General features: G+C 46.1%; 1 long non-coding RNA gene across 1 annotated transcript in view; it reads right to left on the reverse strand.

Moving 5' to 3' along the window:
* The window catches only part of LOC115083888, a 48,230-nt gene extending 21,745 nt beyond the window's left edge, over positions 1 to 26,485 (reverse strand). Inside the window, exons 1-4 of the long non-coding RNA XR_003854415.1 lie at positions 26,355 to 26,485; positions 26,013 to 26,113; positions 25,418 to 25,603; positions 20,299 to 20,447 (exon numbers count right to left, since the gene is read on the reverse strand). This is a non-coding gene — a long non-coding RNA (uncharacterized LOC115083888). The remainder of the gene's footprint in view (positions 1 to 20,298; positions 20,448 to 25,417; positions 25,604 to 26,012; positions 26,114 to 26,354) is intronic.
* Positions 26,486 to 26,879: the final 394 nt, after the last annotated feature.

Here is a 26,879-nt window from a genome sequence, read left to right on the forward strand (position 1 = left end):
TCCTCCTGTTCCTGCGTCTGTCTGTTTGACTTCTCAGGTAGTACCCTCAGACTGTCTCTCTGGTACTGACCTCGGCCTGTTCCTTGACCTTCCTGTCTGCTGCCTGCATCCTGACCTCTGCCTGCCTTAAGAACTCATCTGACCTCCGGAACCTGACCTCTGCCCTCGTTGACTACTCCTCGGACCGATACTCGGATTCTGACCTCGGCTGCCATGACCACGTCTCCTGATTCTGGCTTTGTCCCTTGCCTTGTCATTGCCTACTCTGTTTGGGCCTTCCTTGCCTTTTCAGGCCAACAGCGTGAAGTCTGACCGTGCTCCCTTGCTGATCGTGGGCACGCCTCTCTAATACCTCTCCGGGAGACCCTGAGAGGCCCACCTAAGTCCAAGCGGCCTGGGTCCCTACGGGCTCCACCCGGGGGGACCTCGGGCTTCCAGTGGTGAAGCTCATCTCAGCCTCTGTCTCCTCCTTTGCTCCGACCCCTGGGGGCAGGTGCTCCCTGGTCCCTACCAGGGAGCCATTCTCCACTGCTCCAGGACAAGGGTCCACCTCCAAGCTCAACAATGGGCATGTGTTTGTTTATAGTTTTGTATTTCTGCATGTGAATGATTGTGTTCTTGAGTCTCTGTGATTGTGTGTTTGTCTTGTGTATTTAATTTGTGTGAATGAGTATATGTTATTTTGTGGGTATGATTGAATGTATTTGTGACTTTGCTATGTGTATTTGTGTGTGTATATGTTTTTTGAAATTTTGTATATGTGTATGCTTGTCTTTTTCTGTTTGAGTTTATGGGTATATTTTTTTGCTTGTAGCAATATGTATATATTAGTATGTATGTAGCTGGATGTTTATGGTTTTGTATTTATACATATGAATGTATAAATACATATGTGTCTGTGTTAAAGATCTGTGGTTGTATATTTGTTTAAAGTGAGTTAATGAGTATATGTTCTTTTGTGGGTGTGAGTGTATTTGTATGCATTTATGTGTTTTTAAATGTGTTTGTATATGTGTTCTTGTGTGTAATATGTGTCTTTACATACTTTTTGGGTTTGTGATTTTGTGTGTGTGTATTTGATTGTGTTGATTCTGGTATGTGTGCATGCTTGTGTGTTTAAGTTTCAGTGTGTGTATATATTTGTGCATGTATGTCAATATGTTAATGTGTGAAAGTTTGGATTTTCTCCCTCATCCCAAACAAAGTTTACTGCCACCAGATAAGAGCCTTTTCATCTGTGGTCCCTGGGCTATGGAACTCCATCTCAAGCTGTCATCTTTTCAGTTAATTACTTATTGCTTTAGGAAGATGTAAAGGCCTTTTTTTCAATTAGCTTTTTAAGTGATTGCCTTTTATTTTAAAAATATTTGGGTTTGCATTTGCAGCTTGATATTTTCTCTTCAATAAGTCTTAGTAAATTATGAATGGTTAGTGGACCTTAGACTAACCTTGGACTTTTTCTGTGAGTATTTTTAGTATTATGGTAGTTTTAGGAGCTTAGGAATGGACTTTAGATGATAATAGAAGGTTTTCTTGGGTATTGTAAATACATGTGATATCTTAGGTGGTTTCATCCCATTTTGTGAGTGTTTTTTAAATTTTTATATGTAATAAGTTTCCAAAATAATTACAGGGATCAATCTTGATAAAGAAAAAACAACATGCTTAACATACAGATATTATCATATTAAAGAAACATATCCTCAACTTTGCAGTAAAGTAATAACTCTAGTAAGACATGTTGTCCAAAGATCACACTGTAGTAGCAATATGAAGGCAAATAGATGCTAGGGTCAATGAGCTAACTCTATTGAGAAAGAAGGTGTTTTATTATATGTATTCATGTTTTGTTTTGTTTATTGCTTGTTTTATGTGCTTTGCTTTTAGCATTAATAATTTATGTATAATGGATTTTGTTCATTATTTATTTGTTGTATTGATATGCCGTCGTTCTGTGACCACAACACTTGACAAAATAAAACAAATAAGAGCATAATGACAGATGGATAAAATCATAAAATACATAATAAAAAAATACAAAGGAATACAATATTAAAATATATAGGTTTAAAAATAAAAACAATTAAAAATAAAATGAGCCAAAATAAGATACTGCCTTAACTTAAGCATAACTTTCATATGCTAGTTTAAATAGCCATGCTTCAAACATTTCTTAAGCACAGAAACTGCTTTGCAACCCTTATTCAATGGGTAGAGTATTCCACAATTTAGGTCCAGCAATTGAGATAGCTCTCTTTCTCACTTCACTCAAGTGTGCAGTTCAAATTGATGGAACTGTAACAAGCCTTTGTTCGTGGATCTTAAATTTCATTGAGGAGTATGTAAATAGATAGCAGCATGTAGCCATTCAACTTTAAGAATGTTTATTGTACACCACTTGGAAATTATTACTTGTGGTATATAAATTTCAAATAAATAAATAAATAAATAAATAAATAAATATATTTAATTCTTTTTTATACCGACCTTCATGACAGGTGTCATATCAAATCGGTTTACATGTAACAAGGGGGTAAACATTCTTATCAACCATTTAACAGTAAAATAATCAGAGGAGGTAATAAAGTTACATATAACAAGGAGATCGAACTTGGGAGAAGAGAAAGAGAAGGACAGAGGAATAACCATTGTGATAAAAGGTATCACTAAGTAAGTTGTCCAGTAGGCTTGAGATGTGGAGTTCTGAAATTGAATAGATTAAGGGAAAGCTTGGCTAAATAGCCAGGTTTTAAGTCTTTTTCGAAATGTTTGTAGGCAGAGTTCCTGTCTGAGGTTTGGCGGTAAATTGTTCCAAATAGTGGGTCCCGCTATAGAGAATGCTCTTTCTTTGGTTGCGGTGTGGCGTGAAGTTTTGTTAGGAGGTACATGGAGAGATTCTTTATATGATTCTCTGATGGGCCTGGATGAGGAATGAAGTTTGAGGGGGAATTGGAGGTCCAACGGTTGTTGCTTGTGGATCGTTTTGTGGATTATGGTAAGGGATTTGTGTAAGATTCGATAATTTATTGGCAGCCAATGTAGGTTCTTTAAGATGGGGGAGATGTGATCTCTGTGGTTTGTATTGGACAAGACTCTAGCTGCTGCATTCTGGAGCATCTGCAATGGTTTTGTGGATGAAAGTGGAAGCCCCAGAAGAAGAGTGTTGCAGTAGTCAATCTTGGCAAAGAGCGAGGCTTGGAGGACAGTCCTGAAGTCATGGAAAAACAGTAGGGGTTTAAGCCTTTTTAGGACTTGCAGTTTGTAGAAGCCATCCTTTGTTGTGTTGTTAATGTATTTCTTTAAATTTAAGCGATTGTCAAGGATTACTCCGAGGTCTCTAGCATGAGAAATTTGGGCTGTAAGAGGGGGCTGAAGCGAGGAGTCATGATGGTCGGTTGAAATAATGAGCAGTTCGGTTTTGGACGTATTTAGGACTAGATTCAAATTGTTGAGGAGTTGGTTAATGGATTGAAGGCAATTTTCCCAGTATAGGAGGGTCTTTGATAGTGATTCTTTTATGGGGATTAAAATCTGCACATCGTCTGCATAGAGATAATGTGTTAATCTTAGGTTAGTAAGCAGTTGACAGAGGGGGAGGAGGTAGATGTTAAATAGGGTGGGGGATAAGGAGGATCCTTGAGGAACACCTACTGAAGATTTAATACTGGATGATTCTTTGTTGTTAATTTTGACTTTGTAGGTTCTGTTGCTTAGGAAAGAATTAAACCATCTGTGAACTGAGCCTGAAATACCAATGTCTGAGAGACGGCTTAGCAAAGTGGAGTGATTCACAGTGTCAAAAGCTGCCGAGATGTCAAGCAGAGCTAACAGAAAATCTTGACCTTTGTCTAGGCCTAAGATGATGTGATCCGTAAGGGAGAGGAGGAGGGTTTCTGTGCTGTAGGATTTGCGAAACCCGTATTGATTAGGATAGAGAATATTGTGATCGTCTAGGAAATCCAATAGTTGGGAATTGACCAATTTTTCAGTGATTTTTGCAACAAAAGGAAGGTTGGAGATTGGGCGGAAATTAGAGAGATCTTGTGTGTCTAAGTTGGGTTTCTTCAGAAGAGGTTTGAGTGATGCTGATTTTAGAGAGTCAGGATAAATTCCTTGAGATAAGGTACAGTTTATGATGTCTGCCAAGGGACTGGCTTTGGTGTCAGGGATACGAAGGAGGAGTTTAGTAGGTATATTGTCTGAGGGATGGCTTGATGGTTTCAGTTTCTTTAGGAGGGATTCGATCTCCTTGGATGAGATGGGTTCAAAGGTATCAAATTTGGCTCCGATATTGGACTGTTTTTCGGCCGTAGACTGTAGTGTGGAGGAGTTAGGGGGGAGCCGTGCTAAAGTGTTTATTATTTTTTTTTGAAAGAAAAGAGCAAGTTCTTCTGCTTTGTTTTGTGCCTCATCCTCTGGTATAGCCGGAGCATTGGTTTTCGTGAGTTGCGAAACGTATGTGAATAGAGCCTTTGCGTCGAATTGGAATTCATGGATTCTGCTAGCGAAGAAGATTTTTTTTGATCGTAGTATGAGGTTTCTATATCGGTGGAGCTGGTCTTTGTAGATAGATAAGGTAGTGTGGCTGGGTGCTTTGCGCCATTGGCGTTCCTTAAGTCTAAGGTCTTGTTTAGACTTTTTAAGATCTGGTGAAAACCAAGGTTGTTTAGCTTTCTGATCCGGGTTGATTGTTCTTACAACTGCTGGGCATATATCAATTAAGGAGAGGTCCAAGAAACAGAACTTTAGGAGCATATTAAGATTAACACACACACACAAAAAAAAAGAAAAAGAAAAAGACAGTTGAAGTTACACTACTGAGTGCTCCATAGGCTAATATGAAAAACTAAGAGCAACCCTTGCAGGAGCCTGATATTCAGCTGGATCTGCAGATTGCTAACCTACAAGCCTGTGATTCTGCCTTAGATAAAGACAAGCTTGTAGAACATTGCAAACTTGAATCCTCTGAAAATCTCAGGAAAAAGCTGAATTTAAGATTTCATTATGTCCCCAAGCTATCCTTGATTATACCAGATGACTTGCTCAAGAGCTATTACAAGGATATTTTGAAGGTACTAGAGGAGAATATCCCTTCAATCAGAAAGTCCCCTGTGTATTCCAACAGGGGACTTATGTCCCCTGTTGGAATACACAGGAGGGAGGCTTCTGTTGATAGTCTCGATGTGATTAGTTTCCTGGATAATTCCCCAGCTGGAAATAATTACCAGGAACATTCTTTTGGTGACTTTCATGCTTGAACCAGACAAGAAATACTATAGATAATGAAAATTAATTTCAGATTTAAAGAGGATTGCTTTTTTGGACATAGCATTTCTCTGTTTCCAGATATTTGCAGAGCATCTCAGTTGAGGCAGAAGATGTTTCTGTCAAAGCAAGAGGTTGTTCTCTCTATAGGGGCCATATTCATGTTATGATTTTTTTGTTTATATGTTGATGGTTATCAAGGTAATAAATATTTTGTCTATCCAATTCAGATTCGATAGTAGGAGTGTTCCACGAATTATGGCACCAGATTTGCCTTGGGGTGAAACAGGAACTAGTTGAGGTGGTTGGGTATGAAGGGTAAGTGGAAATGCTTGTTCTCAACACTAATTTTTATGATTCTAGACATGAATTTTATATTTATATGATTTTATGCTGTTGATGTTATGGATTTTGGGGTGGGGACAGAGTTTTGCTGTTTCAGACTAAATACAAACACCATTCATTGGAAATGTAATTGGACTGGCAGTGTCATCATAAGTACGTTAAATGCTGATCCCGTTCATTAAAAGAAATAAAAATAAGCAACTGGATTAGAAAACTAACCAGCTATGAAGGAGAAAAGTACAGCTGACAAGATATATTGGGCCTATGCAAGACTAAGCAGTGAAAAGAGTGTAGAAAGTGGGCACTTGGGTCAGCCAGATATGTGGAGAAAGGAGCCTGTTATACAAGGGTTTTAGTTAACGGGAGCCAAAGGCTCTGCATTAAGGTTGTTGCTATGTGGGTCCTGGGTATTAGTGCTGTCTAGTAGGGTTATTTGGCACATAACAATGTGCTTGGTAGTGGAATGTGCATGGCTATTAATGACATCTAGAATTAGTATAATATAATAAAAAGTTAAATGATTCAACTGAAGCAACAAAGTTTGACATCATCATTGTTAAAGGCATACACTCTCTTTTTAACTCCCCTACTGCTTAATAAGAAGGAGATTGTTAATCAGTTGGGTAGAGGTTAAGGATCATATTTATACAGACATAAGGGTCACACTTGTATCTATTTATAAGTTATAAATAATAATAACAGCATTATGTTTTAAGCCTCCTCCCCGAAAAAAACCACATTTCTTGATGTCATGTGTTGTGTTCTCAGTTAGGATGCATTTTTCTACGTAACCATAGATGCCATATCACCTGGCGATGGCTCTATTGTGTGCATATAGTCTGTGTACTGTTTATACATATGTGCTTGGAAATGTTTTGGTAGCAGTGTTGGGATGCAGTATTCTATGGGTGTTTGTGCCTCTGTGCATTTGGTAGCTTTTGCATGTGTGCATCGGGGGTGTTTGTGGTATGCTGGTTGATGTTTTTTGGCATATGTTTGTGTATGTATATGTGTTGCTACTTTAATATATTTATGTTTCTATCTATGTATTTTTCAGTGTGTGTATTAGTTGGATGGGCATTTGTGGTGTTCTTTTATGTGCATGTGAAAGAAGTGTGTTTGTATATGAGATGTGAGAATGTGTGTTCATATGTAATTTTGTTTTATAAAAGAGTGTGTGGGGATCAGGTGATGCAGTGAAGAGATCAGACGTGTGATTCTCTTCCCGGTTCCCTGGCTCGCATCCGGCACTATCCACAGCCATTAAAAGAGCCCAGTATCTCATCCAACATTAATATCTATTCATCTGAGCCCCAGACCTGAGATCTGCGAAATGGCATCCCGACAGGCCCGAAAAGAGAAGGAAAAGGAGAAAGACCGGGACAGACCGCGTCCATCCGACCTTATCCAGGAAGAGGAGGCCGAATCCCCCAAATTGTCACAGACGGCGGCAATGCTAGATATAAAAATTGCAATTCAGGAAGCCCTTCACCCAGAGCTACAATCGATTCTTAACAAATTGATGGAGCTGACCTCTTCCATAGCGTTTTATGAGACCCGCTTCGTGGATGCTGAGCAACGCGTCTCAGACATTCACGATGGCCATCTTGAACTACAGCAAGGCCTTGAAATCCTGAAAGCTACGGTAGCGAAACATGCAGATCGGCTAGAAGATATGGAAAATAGATCGGGCAGATCTATCCTGCGCTTCATAGGTATCCCTGAAAGTCTTGCAGATAGATATTCCTTTTAAACTGGACTCGTGGTTAACTCGAGAGCTAGCTCTTACCCAGACGCATGGACCCGCGGCAGACAGCTGACTCCCGACCGCATGTGGTGATTGCCAAAATATTCAATTATGCCCTTAAAAATGAGATATGAGATCACGTGATGTGGTGGACTCGGTAGGACGCCATCCTCCGAGCTCCGGCTATCCCCCTGCCACATCTTGCACCATCCTGCCTACTTTCTGCTTTTTTGGGCAGTTTTGCTCCACTAGAAGCTTTTCTGTGCTTTGCGTTCCACTTATCTCTCCCGGGGCCTCGCATGGCGACCCGATCTCTTAGAAAAGAGAAGGAGAAATTGAAGGCCCCCGAGAGCAAAATGGCTGCCGCTCCTGACCCAGATTTCGATCCTGCGGGTGAATCGCTGGAAGAAAAGATCTCACAAGCGGTGGTACAAGCACTAGATGTCCATCTTCACCAGCTGTCGGACCAAATAGCGGATGTCCGGGCATCGTTGACCGAGTTTGATGCCCGCACGGAGCGCCTTGAAGGCCGGGTGAGCCTCGTGGAGGACGACGTGGGGGCTTTGGAGAGACGCGTAGAGGAGCTCACTAAACAAGCGCGAGCAAACGAAGAGAAAATCGACGAGCTCGAAAATCGATCTCGGCGGAATAATGTCCGTTTTGTGGGATTCCCGGAGTCCCTACCGGAAGCTGAGCTCCCTCGAGTTTTGGAAGCGTGGCTGCTCGGTTTGGTGCCTTCCTTGGCCTCTCCCTCCGGGGGGTTGTTTGAACGGGCGCATCGGCTGGGTCGGAGGACGGAGGGGGATGCGGCACGGAGACCCCGCGTCATTATTGCCCGATTCCTACACTTTGCTCATCGTACTTTGGTCTTACAGCAGTACCGAAGAGCGCGGGAGTTTTTCTATGAATCCTCTAAGATTCTTATGTTTCAAGATTTTTCGCCTAGAGTCTCCTCACAGCGGAAAGCTTTTCACGAGGTTTGCACAGAGTTGATCAACAAGGGTGTGCGGTTTGCCCTCATGTTTCCTGCCCGGCTCCGGATTAACCACCAAGGCCAACTAAAGTTTTTTGACTCGGCGGTGGAGGCTCGCGCTCTCCCTGGTGGTGCATCTTCTTCACCAAAGTGATTTTCATGTGGATCGGAGCGGGACTCTACATTGTTTATCCTTGTCTAATAGGAGCGCCTGTATTCCACGTGCTGGTTCTATGTGGGCACTACGGAGCACAAGCTGCAGTACGCTCCAGTGCTTCCTTATGGTTAATGCTGTTTTCTGTTAGTGTACTCCCTGTATCACTGTTTATATATTTTGCTATATGATGTTTTTTGTACAAGGGAGCATTGTAATCGTTATGCTATGTTGTAGCGGTTGTGGACCGGGTGGTGCATCAACTAACTACTGTAAGGTTATTGGTTTGTGGGGGGCGGGGGGATAGCCGAACACATGTGGTTCATCCCCGTGATCTCTAACCCCTCTGGGGTAGTAACGTTGGTAATGGGGTATGGGGAAACATGTTGGTCGTCCGGTGACCTAGTTTGGGGTTTGTTCAAGGGGTCTTCTGGGGGGGGGGGGGGGGAGGGTCTGGAAACGGTTCGGGGGGAATCTCTGGTATGGGGGTATGATTGGTAAAGTGCTCTGTGTAAAGATGTGGTACGGCGGCTTGGGGCATGGCCGGGGCCCTTTCATTTTCAGAACCCATGGACCAGTTGACCACGTATATCTCTCTTCTGGGGTCAGATGGTGTTAAATATGGTCACGTGGAACGTGGCGGGTATGGGAACTCCTGTTAAGCGGGAAAAGGTTTTTGCTCGATTAATCAAACTGCAGGCAAAAATTGTATTCTTACAGGAGACTCACATGCTCCCCACTGAGATTCTTAAACTCAAAAAAAAGTGGGTTTCACAGCTCTATTATGCCTCGGGGTCATCCAAGAGTAGGGGTGTAGCCATAATGTTCCATAAGTCTGTCTCTTTCCAATTGGTGGAGTCGGTGGTGGATCCACAGGGGCGCTATGTGATTGTGAAGGGGTTTCTCATGGGTACCAAAGTCTTATTGGCATCCATCTACGCTCCCAATGCGTATGATCACTCTTTCTATACTCGCCTTTTGTCTCTCCTCAGTAAATTAGGAGATTGTCCAATGATATTAGGCGGGGACTTTAATTTTGTCATGGACCCTGAATTGGACAGAATGCCTAGTAGGGGGGGCCTGCGAGCGAGCGAACGGAAGGGGCCCCGGTTTCTATGCCGTCACTTAGATCTGGTGGACTTGTGGCGAGTACTTAATCCTGGAGAGCGCGATTTTACGCACATAGCTAAGGCCCACCCTACTAAGTCACGGATAGATTATTTACTTGTATCCGAATCCCTTTTCTCGAGATTCACGAGGTCATCTATTGAGGCATTGGTGATTTCGGATCACTGTCCTGTGTCTGGGGTCTTTTCTATAGGGGGTGGCGCAGCTCCAACGCAGTGGCGGTTGCCGGCTTCATTGGCCACTGATCCTGCTTTCACTGTTTTTTTAAAAAGGAAATGGCAGGAGTTCCTCTCCTATAATCAGCAGCATATGGACCAACCGATCCTTTTGTGGGAGACTGCTAAATCTGTTTTACGGGGTGACATAATTAGTTATGTTAGTTATCGTAAAAAGCAGCGAGACAAAGAGATTATAACCCTTGAAAAAAAACTACGGACTCTGAAACGGGGGCTCTATTCCAAGACGGACCCCAAGTTGACTTCCCAGTTCCGGGAGACTCAGGTTGCACTTAATGAATTATTGCACACTAGGGCAGCCCATATGCTTCGCCACAGACAATTCAATTTCTATAGGTATGGTAATAAGGCGGGCAAGCTAATGGCGTGCTTGTTAAAGGCGCAGGACGCTTCTAAACATATTGCGAATATACGTAATAAACAGGGGGATATCCAAACTCAATCCAAGGATATAGCAGCCGTATTTTCTGATTACTATCAGACGCTCTATGCGGCGGACCAGGTCCAGGATGAGGATATAAATGTTTTTTTACAGCGGACTAACATGCCCTGTCTCTCGGAGGCGCAAACTCTGACCCTGCAACGGCCGATCACCGTGGCCGAGGTTCAGGAGGCGATCCAAATGCTCCCAAACAAGGCCCCTGGCCCTGATGGCATGACCTCTACGTTCTATAAGGGGTTGCAGGAAGAGGTGGCCCCGGTGTTGCAACTAGTGTATGAAACAATGACTGACCGACAGGAAATGCCCCCTACTATGAGAGCGGCTACTATTGTCGTCCTCCCAAAGGCGGGTAGAGATCCACTGCTACCTTCGTCTTACAGGCCCATCTCGTTACTCAATTTGGACATTAAGATTTATGCTAAAGTCCTGGCCAATAGGTTGAATCATCTCATGCCTTTATTGATTTCCCCAGATCAGGTGGGCTTTGTGATGGGGAGACGGTCTACAGTAAACATTCATAAAGTTCTAGCCGCACTGGAGCTTTGCTCTAAGGGACTGGTAGCCGACCCGTTATTGGTCACATGTGATGCCGAAAAGGCGTTTGATCGGGTGGCTTGGCCCTTTCTACGCCGTGTCTTGGCTAAAGTGGGGATCGTGGGCAGGATTTTTGACTATATCAATCTTTTGTATTCCAACCCCACGGCGAGGATATTAGTGAATGGGGACCTTTCGGGGGAATTTTCGTTACAAAGGGGTACCCGTCAAGGGTGTCCCTTATCCCCTCTTTTGTTTATTTTAACGGTTGAACCCCTCATATGCATGCTGAAGGCTGATCCTTTGGTTACTGGAATCCCTTTGCGACAACAGTCCTATCTTACCCTGCTATTTGCAGACGATATATTGCTTTTGCTGTCTAAAGCGAAGGCAGCTCTTCCGGCTGCATTAGCTATTTTCCAGGAATATCAAGGACTATCGGGTTTTAAGTTAAACCTGGATAAGACGGAGGCGTTAGACCTGTCAGGTAAATTGAAATCCACTTGGGATCGGTTTCCGGTTAAGTGGGCTGCGTCCACGATCAAATATTTGGGGATCATTATTCACCCAGACCCCAGACAATGGTATGCGCTTAATGTTCCACCCACGATTCAGAAAATGGTCCATAAACTGAGGAGTTGGAAGGCTTTGCCCTTATCCCTACAAGGTCGTATTGCTATTATCAAGATGGTACTGGCACCCCAGTTATTGTATAAATTGTTGATGTTGCCCTTTCTACTCCTTGCCCGGGATAGACGTGGCCTCTATAGAGAGCTGCGTAAGTTTTTGTGGCAGGATAAAAGGGCGCGCCTGTCCATGTCCACTTTGATGGGACCCACAGTTGAGGGCGGATATGGACTCCCAAACTTTTATTTTTATTCCCTGGCTGCGAATTGGCGTTTTCTGGGGGACTGGTTGTTCGAGACTGCTGAATACACTGATCCTGTCATGATACGTATGATGTGCTATCCGCTGACTCCTGGGGTGGTTCTTCACCTTTCCACAGATAAGTTTCAACGTTTACCAATGCGTTTTATATTGTGTCACACTGTGCGAAAGGTATGGGGTATTCTTCGCAAGATGTTGGGGCTGTCTTTGGCAGTCTCCCCTCACTACCCAGTGCGAGCGGGGTCGGCTGTAGCTCAATCCCTTCTACCTGTCCAACATTCTTTTAAGTTGAGCTCACAGTGGTTACTGGGAGAACTGATTGACCCGACTACGGGAGCCTGCTATACCTTTGATGAATGCATAGCCCTATTTGATTTCAAACCCCAGCACTTCTTATTGTATGGGTCTGTACGAGCTCTGGTGAATGCCTTGGTGCAGGGGACAGCAGGGACGCTCACGAATGACCACTATTCTGCTCTCCTCACTTGTTTCAAATCCCGTAAGGGTTCCCTTTCGTGCCTCTATGCTTTTTCCCAAGTGATACAGGTCTACACGATTTACCAACACTTACTTCCTAAATGGTCACAGGATTGTCGGGAGGAGCTGGAGGTGAGGATGCTTAAACAGTCATATGCGTCCATCAATCTTATAACGAACAATGTGGGTCTTCGGGAGATGCAGCAGCGAATCTTTCACCGGATTGTTTACTCTCCAGCGCGAGCAGCTTGCATGGGACTGGTGGAATCTGCGGTGTGTCTTAAATGTTCCCACCCAGTTGCTTCTCTCATTCACTGTCTGTGGGAGTGCCCTTGTATTCAGACATTTTGGACTTCCATTCAAAGGTTCTTATCTCAACTCCTTGGGACTGATATTCAATGGTCATGCTCTTTCTGTTTGCTTAATAATGATGTTGGAGATCACAGTCTGAATGTTGATAATGTGGTTTTGCTGGCCAAGGTGTGTCTTATGGCTAAGAAATGTGTATTAGTTAAGTGGCTGGCAGCTGACCCACCGACCGTTGCAATGTGGTCCTCTCTGATGACTGAAATGTATCAGCTGGAATATGGCTCAATGTATAAGAAATTCTCCCCCCGAAAGAAACGGGGGTTTGAGGACATCTGGGGACCTTACTATAGATCGCTGTCCGCTCAAGTGAGGAAACTGGCACCCTTGGGTGGCCCCTAGTGCCTGAGCTTCATAGGCCGGCTGGCCCCGATGTGGGTTCTTGACCGATTCGGTATTGGTCACCAAGTTGGTGCCACGCAAGCACTGTCCAGAGATTCCCTTGGGGTGGTTGGGAGGGGTGGGGGGGTGGGAGGGGTATGGGGGGAGATATTGAAAAGCTTTCAGGGTGACACCGCTGTATTGTATTGTTGTTTTGTTTGTTCCTTGTGCCTGATTCACCCAATAAATATATTTTGAAAAAAAAAAAAAAAAGAGATATTGCAGGCACTCCATTCTGGTAAAGCGCTCTCATATGAGAATCAAAAGATTCTCATATGAGACTTCTCGGCCAGACTCACTCTCCAACGGCGGGGAATGGCCCCATTTAGTGCAAAACTGCATGCGATGGGCTTGCGATCAGCGTTGGTTTACCCGGCGCGGATTCGTGTAGCAGCTAAGGATGGGATTCACTGGTTAACAACGCCCGAAGAAGCTTAAAATTAACTGCGGGAGCACGAGGCCTTTAAATCTGCTTCTAACAACTCAGCCGATTCAGGGCCTCCTTGAGTAGACGACCGAGGAACAGGTGAAGGATAGCCCAGCATTTTTGGAACTCGTTGAGGAGCCTAATCTCCCTGGAGATTAATTCTATCATGGCTATTTTATGAATACCCTTACTGCCTATGTAACTATATACTTTTTCAAGGGTTTTGGGGTCAGATTGATACCAGCTAGATTCGGGGGAGGGTTTTTTTTCCTCTTTCTCTTTTTTTCTTTTTTTTTTTCCTTCCACTCCCCTGTTGGGAGACTTGTGGGATGCACACCGGGCATACTTGCCAGTAGAGCCTTTCTATTACTTGTTCCTTTGTGATACGGGGCACTTTGCATACTGCTAGCTCAAGGTTTATGTATGGTTGGTTGGGGGGGGTTGGGACTGGGTGCGGGAGGGAGAACTGGAGGCATAAATGTGATCTTCGAGATTCCTTTAGGGGATTCTATTGCAGATGTGGGGGAATAGGGGGGGACGAAAGGAGAGGGGGACAGGGGGGGGGGGGGCCCGGTTCAGGGGAATTTGGTATTATGGTTACAACACTGTGTCACTGGAGACTTACATCAATGTCAGACATCCCTCCTCTTGAAAAATGAAATACCAGCTTACTGGAGGTCTCAGCTGGGCCCTCTTCCCTGCCGTATGTGTGTGGCCTTTGGGCCCTATGCCCTGCTGTGAGTGTGTGGCCTTCAGGCCCTCTGCCCTGCTGTATTGTGTGTGGCCTTCGGGCCCTCTGCCCTGCCGTGTGAGTGAGGCCTTCGGGTCCTCTGCCCTGCCGTGTGAGTGAGGCCTTCGGGCCCTGTGCTCTGCCGTGTGAGTGAGGCCTTCGGGCCCTGTGCTCTGCCGTGTGAGTGTGGCCTTCGGGCCCTCTGCCCTGCCGTGTGTGTGGCCTTCGGGCACTCTGCCTTACTACTAGGTAACTTGACCCAGCCTGGAGACTCTGACACTGTTGCCTGCCGCCTGCCCTGACCCAGCCTGGACTCTGACACTGTTGCCTGCCGTCTGCCCTGACCCAGCCTGAACTCTGACACTGTTTCCTGCCGTCTGCCCTGACCCAGCCTGAACTCTGACACTGTTGCCTGCCGCCTGCCCTGACCCAGCCTGGACTCTGACACTGTTGCCTGCCGCCTGCCCTGACCCAGCCTGGACTCTGACACTGTTGCCTGCTGTCTGCCCTGACCCAGCCTGGAATTTGACATTGCTTCCAGCCATCCCTATCTCTCTCTACCTGGAGTCACTCCAGAAGGTGGTGTTCACAACACCAGAACACAGCCCGAGCGTAACAGTATGTCAAAGCCATCAATTTCCAGGGGAAGAGATAGGTCTTTGTGCTAAACCGGTGAGTCAACTTTTTTTTCACTAGTCACAATATGCCTCAGCCTCCAAGATTTTATATCTGTGCTCGTTGCCAGACCTTAAACTATCCCAGTTACCAGAACTGTCTTGCCTGTCAACTCTCTGATCAAGAACACTGGGTATGTAGCAGTTGTCACAAGAGGAACGTTTCGGTCTACCATGAGTGTTTAAATTGTAATACTTCTAGACCAGGATGGTGGATCTGCTCTTGTCTCCCGAGCCTTTTGCCTCCTGGCAAACCCTGCCCCTGCTGCACAACTAACGGGCCAGCTGTTTCTCCAGAAAGCTCAGCCAGTTCTACTACACTAAATCCTGCTTCTGGTCCTGCTAAGGTTTTCACTATTGGGCAGTTTGCAAAGAATGCCAGTACATCCTTTCATAAAACATCTCACCAAGAAGTAAGGGATATTTCAGGAAAATTCAAGACTCACCTGGTTAAGAAGGCTTCTATAACTTCCACGCTAGAGCACCAGAAACAGAAGCTGAGGGAAGTAATTAACTCTAGCAGGGCTCTGCTTCCCACAGCTGCCAATCAGACTCTAACGAGCACCTTCCCAAGACGGCCCAAAGCTGCCTGTGTTTTCTCTAAGCTGCAAGTCTCCGCTGCAGAATCAAGGAACCATGATCTGGGGTTTAAGAATCTGTCCTCGTTTACCATGTCCTCTACAGCCCAGTCTTTATCCTCCTCTCACCCCAGCATAATGATTCCCATAATTGGTCAACAATCCACAACTGACTTCATTACTCTACCATCTCAGACTACCGCTGTGCCCCTGGAGGGGCTTGAACCTGCCTTGCTGCCCCCGGAGGGGCTTGAGCCTGCCCTGCTTCCCCAGGTGGGGCTTGGACTTACTGCTGCGCCCCCGGAGAGGCTTGAACCTGCCTTGCTGCCCCCGGAGGGGCTTGAGCCTTCCCTGCTGCCCCAGGTGGGGCTTGGACTTACCGCTGTGCCCCTGGAGGGGCTTGAACCTGCCTTGCCGCCCCCAGAGGGGCTTGAGCCTGCCCTGCTGCCCCAGGAGGGGCTCGGACTTACCACTGTACCCCAGGAGGGGCTTGAGCCTGCCCTGCCACCCCCGGAGGGGCTTGGACGTACCGCTGTGCCCCGGGAGGGGCATGAGCCAGCCGTGCCACCCTGGGAGGGGCCTGAGCCGGTCCTGCTGCCGCCCCTGGAGGGGTTTGAACTGGTCCTGCTGCTGCCGCCCCTGGAGGGGTCCGTACCAGTCCTGCTGCTGCCGCCCCTGGAGGGGTCCGTACCGGTCCTGCTGCTGCCGCCCCTGGAGGGGTCTTTACCGGTCCAACTGCTGCCCCTGGAGGGGTCCGTACCGGGCCTGCTGCCATCCCTGGAAGGGTCCAGACTGGGCCTGCTGCCGTCCCTGGAGGGGTCCGGACCGGGCCTGCTGCCGTCCCTGGAGGGGTCCGGACCGGGCCTGCTGCCATCCCTGGAGGGGTCCGGACCGGGCCTGCTGCCACCCATGGAGGGGTTTGAACCGGTCCTGCTGCTGCCACCCCTGGAGGGGTCAGTACCTGCCTTGTTGCCCCAGGAAGGGTCTAACCCCGCCGCCTTGCCCCAGGAGGGGTTACGGACTATTTTGCTGCCCCAGGTGGGGTTTGTGTCCCCCTGGTCACCCCAGGAGGGGTTATGGACTGCTTTGCTGCCTCAGGAAGGAGTTGAACCTGCCGCATCACCCCAGGAGGGGTCTGCCTTCATTATTCAGTACTCCCTGCAAAGTTGGGACCCAAAAGGAGGGGGAGGCCTTGAGGGGGGGGGGGGTACTGTTACGGCTATGGCTGCTGTGCAACTGCCTCACCACCAGGGGTCCTTCTAGGGCTGGCTCTCCTGACAGGCCCAGTCCATCTCCCTTATTCACTCTATGTTCTGGACTTCCCTTTATATCCCTGCCTGGCAGTTCCCTCAGTGCTTTGGCATCGAGCTCGCCTGGGCTCCCTGCTCTAGCCTTCCTTGCTTTGCTGTGCGTGTGGTCCTTGGGCCCTGCTTTGCCTTGCGCTGTGTGTGGCCTTCGGGCCTTCTACCCTGCTTTGCCTTGCCTTGCGCTGTGTACAGCCTTCGGGCTCTCTGCCTTGCCATGGGTGTGTGTGTGGCCTTCGGGCTCTCTGCCCTGCTGTGAGTGTGTAGCCTTCGGGCTCTCTGCCCTGCCGTATGTGTGTGGCCTTCGGGCCCTCTGCCCTGCCTTATTGTGTGTGGCCTTCAGGCCCTCTTCCCTGCCGTGTGAGTGAGGCCTTCAGGCCCTGTGCTCTGCCGTGTGAGTGAGGCATTCGGGTCTGCTGTCCTGTGTGCGTGTGTGGCCTTCGGGCCCTCTGCCCTGCCGTGTGTGTGGCCTTTGGGCTCTCTGCCTTACTACTAGGTAACTTGACCCAGCCTGGACTCTGACACTGTTGCCTGCCGCCTGCCCTGACCCAGCCTGGACTCTGACACTGTTGCCTGCCGCCTGCCCTGACCTAGCCTGGACTCTGACACTGTTGCCTGCCACCTGCCCTGACCCAGCCTGGACTCTGACACTGTTGCCTGCCGCCTGCCCTGACCTAGCCTGGACTCTGACACTGTTGCCTGCCGCCTGCCCTGACCCAGCCTGGACTCTGACACTGTTGCCTGCCGCCTGCCCTGACCCAGCCTGGACTCTGACACTGTTGCCTGCCACCTGCCCTGACCCAGCCTGGACTCTGACACTGTTGCCTGCCACCTGCCCTGACCCAGCCTGGACTCTGACACTGTTGCCTGCCGCCTGCCCTGACCCAGCCTGGAATTTGACATTGCTTCCAGCCATCCCTATCTCTCTCTACCTGGAGTCACTCCAGAAGGTGGTGTTCACAACACCAGAACACAGCCCGAGCATAACAGAAAGGGTAGTACTGGGGATTGTAATTCTTTGGTTAATACTGATGATGTTGCACAATTGGCCGCTGAAGACGTGACGTCACGACGTTTGGCGTCACGGGATGTGACGCCACATCTTCAGTGGCCAATTGTGTACGCTTTCCCCGTGCAGGCGGCCATCTTGTTGGGAGGAGCTACGGGGCCAGATCATGTTCCTGATGATTCTGATGATGGCTAATGGCTGCAAAAAAGATAAGTTTTGCCAAATTTGCTCCGCCGCTGTCACCTCTTCTCCCCCCTTCCGGAGCAGGGCGAACAGACTGACAGCGGTCAGGTCGGGTCCGGGTTGGGGGTCCGGGTCGGCGTCCAAAAGCGACTTACTTTTGGGATCTTGACAGATCCCAAAAGTAAGTCGCTTTTGAAAAAAAAAACAAAATTGTCAATTTTGAAAAAAAAAACCAAAATTGCTTTTGGTTTTTTTTAGCTTCGCCGCTCAGTTTCTATTTTCCCCCGTCCCAGAGCAAGGCTGCTTTTCGCGTCCTGCTCCGGGAGGGGGGAGAAGAGACACTGAGCGGCGAAACAACTTACTTGCACGGGGGAAAGCGGTCTCCGTGGCAGCCCCAGTCCTCTCCCCTCCTCCCGAAGCCAAAAAAAAAAGCGAAAAAAACGTTGCAGCCCCCTCCGGACATCGGAGGGGGGCTGCAACGTTTTTTTCGCTTTTTTTTTGGCTTCGGGAGCAGGGGAGAGGACTGGGGCTGCCACGGAGACCAGCACCCATGATCGCGGCCGGGGCAGGTGAGCGGGGGCTGGGGGAAAGCTTGCCACCTACCCTTATCCATGCCTCTACCGCCTGGGTCAGGGTAGGCGGTAAGTTTGCAGGTTAAACGCGCGACAAAATGGCAGGGAAAGATAGCGATAGTCGGGGCGCGGGTTACGGGATGCTAGGGAATAGCTAATTGGATCGTTTGCATGCAATATCGAGCTAATTCGCTCGTTTGCATGCAATATACATGCCGCGGGTGGAAGGGGTTCAGCGGGGATTTTTGGACGCGGTAGGAATAGGTTAAAGGGGATTCGGGATCGCAGGAAGGGCTAACGCGGCCGGAACGTGAGTTAAAAGCGGCTTAGGAGCAGGGTAAACGCGGCCGCACTTTATAGGATAGACCCGTTTATTAGGATGCCAAGAACCTGATATGCTGAGAAGGAAAAAGCAGAAAAAGCAGGAATATTGAGAAGAAGATTGTTCCAGATGAACTGCAACCACGTATCCCAGCAAAAGAACCCGGATTAGAGGTAAACCCAGGGATGTCAGGTTTCCCAGTTCCAGGAGAGAGATATTTCTGAGAACCCCATCTTGATGCACTATGGCACCCGCAGCATTGATTTCAGTGGGTAGAATGAAGGACTATACATCCCACACTGCACTGGGATGTAAATTCAAAGCCAGGACTGGCCAAACATTCTCCCTCCTGGAACTGGGTAACTTGGCAGCTCTGAAAAGCTCTGCAAGGACCACCAAAGGCTGCAAGTGGACAAAGCCAGCCAGAGAAGACAGCAGAGCCAAACCCAAGAGATCTTGTAGGAGAGGCCAGAAGGCCACTCTATCACAGTAAGACTGTAAAAAAAAGTCCAGGATATTGTTGCTGAGAGTAAGAGGGGGGATAGTTTTCTGAATTTGAAAGAGGGAAATATGATTCTGAGTGTGAGTCTGTTCAAGAGAGGATGATGTTTTTGCTAAGTGTAAGAGAGCGGGGATATTATTGCTCTGTGAGAGAGAGAAGAGATCTGCCTGCTGAGTGAGAAAGAAGGGGACATGATAGTCAGTGTGGGAGAGGGGGAAAGCACGTGAGAATGAGAGGGATATGATTACCCAGTCTGAGAGCAAGTGAATTATCATTGCCCTGAGGATGAATCCAATCTGCTGTGAATAGCACTTAGTGGCTCAGAAGGGAGGGGGAGGAAATGGCTAAGAGGTAGAGACCAGAGGGAAGAAAGGAGGGGTAGGAAATGGCTGGAGGTAGGAGAAGCAAAGAAAAGCAAAATAATAGAAAAAAAAAAAAAAAGTAACCCCATTCAATAACCACAGAGCAAAATAAGCAAAGAAACAATCACAGAAAATAGAGCAATAAAAACAAAAAAACAAAACCTCAAAATGAAAAGCCAAAAATAAGAGTAAATTAGAAAAATCTATCTATTTTCCCCAGCTCCTAAAATGTTTGACTACTGCCTGTCTTTTCTATATAATTCACATTCCTGCTCACAACCGTGTATCGACAGCCCCCTTTCCAATTCTGGCTTTCGGGATCCAGCTTTTCTCAGTCTCTGCACCAGATATTCCTTGGGGTACTTGGTATCCCTGTGCAGGATGGATTAGGGCTATGAATAGGTGCAGCACATGTTGGCATCAGAAGGGGTCATTTGGTGAGATGTTCCCCCCAATGATCTGCACAATAAGAGATGACTGAAGGCACGCCAGATGCAGTAATGTCAGTTTTTTTGTTATTAAAATTGCAATTTATGCTTTCAAGCAGACCCCATAAGATTGAAACACGGGTCTCATGAGGGATTGGATTAGGGAAGACTTTTTTATTTTTTAAGAATAAGTAAAGAATTAATTTTTTTAAATGCAGGTGATTCTGGTGACTTATTTAGCTGTGTGACTCTTTAGATGCTTAGTTCATACCTGTGAAAGTTCTTCAGGAATCTCCCTGGCTCCTCAGAACATCTGTTTCTGTTTTACACATCTGCTTAACACACAAATACTTTGTCACTTTTTCAAATATTTTAAACATGGATTTTTTTGTGGGCTGAGGCAAGATGACAGTATTCACTCTGTAAAATATAAGGAAAAAAGACCTGGTTAATGGTTTAAAAAAAAAAAAAATGAAGTCAGATTAACGATGGGACATTATAGAGATCATATTTTTTTTTGTTTGGGGTTTTTTTTGGTTTGGCCATTTCCCCCTGCTCCTGTTGGCTTCCAGCTAATTTCGCATTGACCTCTGTTGGTCTAGGATGCCATGAATCTTCATTTGCTACCACCTGGATTTCCCCCCCTATTATAGATCCTTCTCTCAACTCATTTAGCCCAGTTATGGCAGTGATAATCCTCAGCCAGAGCCCATGCACCAAAGCTGCCTTCGGAGCCCTGCAATCAGAGACTGATTAGGCAATAACTGGAACGTCGTCCCCACCCCCACTCCCAGAAACTGTACATTGCCCCTGCAGGGTCATAAGCCCTGTCCGGCCTGGGGAGCAGAAATCAAGCCCAGATCTTCTGCATGGCAGTACATACCACGATCACTGAACCACCAGGGCATCATGCTCCCACATGCACAGGAACTGGAAAGAGAGTCTGCGTGCAAAGTGTGAACATCAAAGTGAGCATGCTGAATCGTCTAGCATGCACATAGATTTGGGGGATTGATGTAGTCAGATTAAACAAAAAAAATGCAGCTCATAGAACCTGGGTTTGAAAATCCAAGACAGGTTTTAGACAACCATAGGTACCTGGGTACCTACCTATTTACCGAAAATTGACCTCTATACATACCTGCACCCACTAATTTTATTGCTTGCTAAGAATAACTTATTATTTTTATCATCTGTCTGGCACATATTGGAACAAGGGCAGTGAATTGGCAGAGCAGTAACTGAAGGATACTACAACACTTTCTCGCATGTCTGACCCAATACAACCCATGGCTTTTTCTTGTTCTCCTCCCCAAAGGGGGTCAGAGACTGAGGGACCCAAAAGAGGAAAGGGTCTTATTTTATCATGATGTCAATAATATACAGACCCATCCACACAGACCACTGGCAAAGTTTCCATTTGCCCAAAAGCTTTCCACGAGGGCTTATTCAGTCAATGGATATCAGCAATTTGTAACAAAAAGTCTGTTGGAGATGATGCCAGTAATAGTCAAGCTCAGGGCTTCTGAAACCTGTCCAGGGGATCCGGCAATCCGTCAGTTTTTCAGGATATCCACAATTAGTATGCATGAGATAGATCTAAATGCCTTGGAGACCCAGCATATGCTGAAGAGTCCCCAAGATAGGGTTGAGAAATCCTGATCTAGTTGTTGGTCTCATAGGAGGTGAAGGTGTGACAGCAGGGGTGGTTCTACAATGAGACAAGGTAAAGCGGCCAGTGGTCACCTTAGGCCTAGATTTTCTAAGCTACCGCAGCTTCCTGAATCGTGCAGTAATGGGGGGGGGCGGAGGGGGGCTATTGGACGCCCCGATTTAGTGATTGTTTGGAAAATGGCCCCCTTAGGTGGCAAAATTTAGACGTGGACCAAAACACCCACTGGCCAAAACACCCGCCGGCCACCTCACATTGAGGCCAGATACATTATTTAGTTACTTGTTGGCAGGGTTCATATTTCCCACCAGTATCAAAAAAATAAGAAGGTCCGGAGCACCAGTGATGGAGCCTCTCCCACTGGCAGTCCAAAAAGAAGAGGAGACCCAGTGGTGGCTGAAACAGAAGAGACCCAGAAGGCTGCTGGTGCAACCCATCCCGCTGGCAGCCAAAAAAGAAAAGAACATCCAGCAGCCAAAAAAGAAAGGAGGAACCAGTGTGCTGTCCTGAAGCCCATCCCGCCGGTGAGCCATAAAGAAAAAAGAGGCCCAGCGCACTGTCAGCGGCCCAAAAAGAAGAGACGGCAAAAAAAAAAAAAGAGGCACAGCGAACCATCGGCGGAACTCATCTTGGGTACTCTTGGGAATTACATGTTGAAATCCCTGTGCATAATATACGTGCATAGTACTTTGCACCTGGTCTAAAGTTGGTGCAAAGTCCAGGATACCTGCTGACCCAGAATTTGCAGGAAATCTTCCTTTGAAAATTATCTTGCAGGTCACTTGACCTGCAAGCTGCCCACGGGGTTTCGAAATTGCCCCTGTTTATACCAGTCATGTCCCTATTAATAAGTGGTACAGGAAGTATTAGCATAGTGAGGGATAAACAGAAACCACCAGCCAACCCACCCAATCAGGCTGGTGGATACTCAAGCCTGAATAAAAGAGGGAGATGGCAAACAAGAAGATGAGCACCTGGAGATCAATGTCTGACAGTAATTAGCAACAATAACAGTCCTGAGAGTTTTTGATGTATTCAAATTGTCAACAACTTCAGCTGTTTCACCTCCATTTGAACCCCCAGCCATCTCTAGAGCTCTGACATCTTCCTCCATTCCAGCTCCTCTGATAATGGAGAACCCCAATTCAGCTTCTGTCTGCTTTCAGGATTATGACTTCCATATTATTCCAGAAGTTGTTACAAAGCCAGATAGTTCAGAAAACGGAAAATAATGTTCTGTCTACATCCTCTCAGTTGTATTCTTTAGTATCATCTGTCTCCTGGGATTACTGGCAAATAGCCTAGTTACTACTGTCCAGGATTTCAGGATAAAAGTGTCTATTCATCATCTATTCATCAGCTAAACCTGGTTATTGCTGACTTTCCTGTTCTGTATACCAATATGAATTTCTATTGAAGTCTATGGGAAAGTCATGTGCAAGCTGATCACTTTCATTCTTGTTCTGAGCATGTTTACTTGTGTGCTTCCCTTACAGTCATTATCCTAGATCACTGGTTCCCAAACCTGTCCTCCTGGGAGACTCCCAGCCAGTCAGGTTTCAGGATATCCACAATAAATATGCATGAGATAAGTTAGCATGCAATGGACTAGGTGGGGATCCACCAGAACGGAGTTGAGAACCACTGACCTAGATGACGGATTTTCAGTTACTTACCTAACCATTGGACCACTAAATTGTGACACAGTAACCAAACATAATAGTATAACTTTTAGCTTCACAAAACTATTCCTTAATCACAGGCAATTCAGATTTTAGAGAAAGGAGGCACAGGAGTGTAATCTTTGAATTCCATGACCGAGTGTTATGTGCCCCAATGCCTGGTGTTAATGCATTGATTTTGAACCCATTTCTCAAGTACCCCAGAGCCAGTTGGGTTTTCAGGATATCTGTAATGAATATGCATGAGATAGTTTTGCATGTACTGCCTCCATTGTATACAATACATATTCATTGCGGATAGACTGAAAACCAGACTGGTTAAGAGGTACTAATGATTGGATTGAAAACCACTGTGCTAGTCAAAACAAGAAACAAAGCCAGAGGGAAAAAGAAGTTAAATGTACAAATAAAGCTTGATAAAAGAGTGACCCCTCGGGAGGAGCTCTGAGAGAGAACAGAGCTCCTAAAACAATCAACCCTTTGGGTGCCTAGAAAAGGAAAACAGGCCAGGCAGGAGAGGAAAGGTAGGATGTGGTCAGAAGCCTGACTAGAATGGGAAGAGAAAGACGACTGGTGTAGGGAATATAGGAGCTCCCAAGAGACTGGGGGAACGCAAAGTGAGCATGACTTTCTCCTGGGAGATGGAATGTGCAAGCAGTGAGTCAAGGCTCAGAGGTAGCTGGATTGTTTTGTTTGTTTACCCAAGAATTGCTTTATATTAATGTGGCCCACCCTTCGGTCAGCCACTAGATGGCCGTAGATTCCTGTCCAGTAGTAATAATAGCTTAGTGGGATTTTCCATTCCATTTCAGTCTCTCCAATGAGTTGACTGTGATTGGCTGGCTATCCCGAGGACACTAGGGGCAGTTAGTGGTAGAGAGATTGTGGTCATTTTGAGTTGGCTCTTGAAGAATAAGGAGCTATTTTTCCCTGTCTCACTAACCAACTTTATGTTTTTCCTGCATTCAAGGAGATCCCTCTTCAGTACATTCCCTGTCTGAGAGGGTCTGCTTAGGTTTTGAAGAAGAGAGATTTTGTCAGAATTAAAATAGTTTCTTCTTGTTCTGGGAAACATCCTATAGCCTTTGGAGAGGGGCAACCCCCCAATCCAGAGAGCAGGAGCTGGAGACCTGTGAGCTACCCCTCTACTCCCTAGAAGAAGCAAGACTAGTGACAGCATTACCCAGAGTGGGATTAATGGGTTTAGAGTAATTTGGATTTTTCCCCTTTTGGTTTCTGTGGAGAGTTTATTTTTTTTCTACCCCTCCTCACAACTTGGAGTCAGGAGAGTTAAAGACTGAAAACATCAGACTTTTTCCCCCAGAGAAGTCACACAGAATTTAAAAACAGTGCAGGACAGAACATCAAGCTCTGGAGACTCCCAACCAGATCTTCACCACAAAAAGACCAGGACACGGCTATCAGTAGGAAACAAAAATTTGGATTCAAGGGAGGATTTTTTTAAGCTTTTGCATTTCCCCAATAGGATTCCCTTATACCCGGGACTGTTTGGGCACTGATAAGGAAAAAGTGGCAAGCTTCCCCAGGAACTAGAGAGAGGCAATATGATGGAAGTAAAGTTGCTATTTACTGTTTATAATGATATATGATATGTCTCACTGTATTTCATTTTGTCTGTAAAGCCTGTTGCTAATTTACTGTTTATTGTGAACCGAGGTGATGTTATTAACGTGCCGCGGTATATAAAAATCACTAAATAAATAAATAATAAATAAATAAATGGAGAGAGTAGTCCTAAAGAATAAATACTCTTATGGCCTTAGGGGAAATAACATATCCTCCCCCTCCACTCCCCCCCCCCCCGCCCCAGTAAAGGGTTACATTAAAGGAGAGGAAGAGAACTGAAGGTTCCAGAACTGGGCTCCATTACAGGATTTTGTCATTCCTTTTCTAATCATCACAGTCGTCTGTTATCATCTTTAAACTTAAAATAAAGAGGCAAGCCATATCCAGAAAACCATTCAAAATTATGTCAAGCATTACTGTGACTGGTTTTGGTATATTGGTCTCCTTACCATGTAATATTCATCATGCAAACAAAGCACCTTGCATTTCCTCTTTCGGTAGTTAGGTTGAGTTCCTTATCTTAATGGTCTTCAGGATTGGATTTAAAAGAATTTTAGATGAACATTCTCTTCTGGCAAAGGCTCTACCCATCCACATTTTAGCAAGAGCAGCTTCTTCAAAGGCTTCTTCAGTAACTTAAAAGGAAAGAATTATGCTGTAAACTGTGGAAGGCAAAACCATGAAGGCTTCTTACAGTGCTTATCCCCATTTACAGATAAACACAGGGTATTCAGTCAGATTAGAAGCATTTATTGATAAGCGAAATAAAGAATTGGGAAGGAGGGACAAATGACTGACCTGATAGTCACTGTCAGAACTCCTTCAGTTCAGTGCATGCATATTAGTTGTTTATACAGAGAGGTATTTTAAATGTTTACCAGCTTCCTCTTATCCAAGCATGTTATGACAGCTGGAGCTGTTTCTTTTCATCCTAGCCCACTATTACCCCAACATTGTTATCTTTCCTGTTGCTACAGACAGTTCTCTCTCTTTATCTGAGTTTCAGCCTTACCATGGTGCCTGTGGTTTTGACATCATGAGTACCTTTAGCCTGGTTGTCAGTTCTCCCCGCTAGCAATGTTTCTTGAGCAACACAGCTGCAGTCCTGCACATATCACAAAATGTCTGCTGAGCTGTCCCTCACTCTGCAAATATACGACAGATAATAATATAACAGTCACCATCTATGCTAATGAACAGATGAAATGTACTGAAGCTAGCAAATATCTCTTTACCAAGAAAAGGACAGAAACTGTGGATACTGTTGAGCTTGTGGACCCTTTCTCCATGACATTATGAAGTTTGTCTCAAGGGAAAAATCCCTGAGAATTTGTCAGCAGAAGGCGGTGCAAGCAAAGAAAAACTAAACAGAATATTAGTTCTTACCAGTCCACGTTCCCCTGAGATAGTCTTTAGATATTGGGAACATCAGCGAAAGGTAGTCGAAACATGGAAAATACTGGATCTGGAACAGGCTGAATCAGAAACAGATTGAAATTGGATCTAGCTGAAGCAGGTTCTGGCTTAAGCAGGACAAGCTGAAGCAGATGCTGGATGAAGCAGGAGAAGCTGAAGCACATTCTGGATGAAGCAGGAACAAGTTGAAGCAGCTTCTGGACGAAGCTGAAGCTTTAAAGAAAACCAGAAGCTTGAGCAAACTGGCAGACTTCACTCCCCTCGACTGTTGCCAGGACAAAGGAACACCAGACGGTTGCAGTTTTAAATTAACTTCTAAACTTCCAATGCTAGTTCTAAGCCTCGAGCCTGTTGCTGCCTCTTTAAGACGTCAATGTCGTCATTAGTACGCTCGTCCCGGAGGGGAACATGCCCCAACGCTCCCTGAAACAGCGATCCAAGCCTGCGATCGTCCGCAGCCCTCAGTGAATGGCCGAGGCCATAAATAGACTCTCC

The sequence above is a fragment of the Rhinatrema bivittatum genome, chromosome 2 (genome assembly GCF_901001135.1).
Source record: "Rhinatrema bivittatum chromosome 2, aRhiBiv1.1, whole genome shotgun sequence".
Taxonomy (NCBI): domain Eukaryota; kingdom Metazoa; phylum Chordata; class Amphibia; order Gymnophiona; family Rhinatrematidae; genus Rhinatrema; species Rhinatrema bivittatum.